This window comes from Oxyura jamaicensis, chromosome 5 (assembly GCF_011077185.1).
Source record: "Oxyura jamaicensis isolate SHBP4307 breed ruddy duck chromosome 5, BPBGC_Ojam_1.0, whole genome shotgun sequence".
NCBI classification, from domain to species: domain Eukaryota; kingdom Metazoa; phylum Chordata; class Aves; order Anseriformes; family Anatidae; genus Oxyura; species Oxyura jamaicensis.
The window spans coordinates 8,102,316-8,102,567 of record NC_048897.1 but is presented as its reverse complement, the minus strand read 5'-3'; positions in this window follow the sequence as shown (position 1 = coordinate 8,102,567).

Below are 252 nucleotides of genomic sequence, written 5' to 3'. Positions count from 1 at the left end.
CCGCTGGGGCCGCGGGCGGGGAAGGGGGCGGGGCGCTGCCTTCCCTGAGCGGCCGTTTAACGGCCGCCGCGCGGGGTCGCGCGCCCCAACGGCCCGGCCCGGCCCTGAGGGCAGCAGGGGGCGGCAGCGCGCCGCCGAGAGAGCGGGAAAGGACGTGGGGAGGTTGGGGAAGCTGGGCCTCCTTCCCGTGACAATACCGGGATCCACGGCACCGGGAAGGATCCTTATTGTGCGTTAATTGTGCCATCGGCC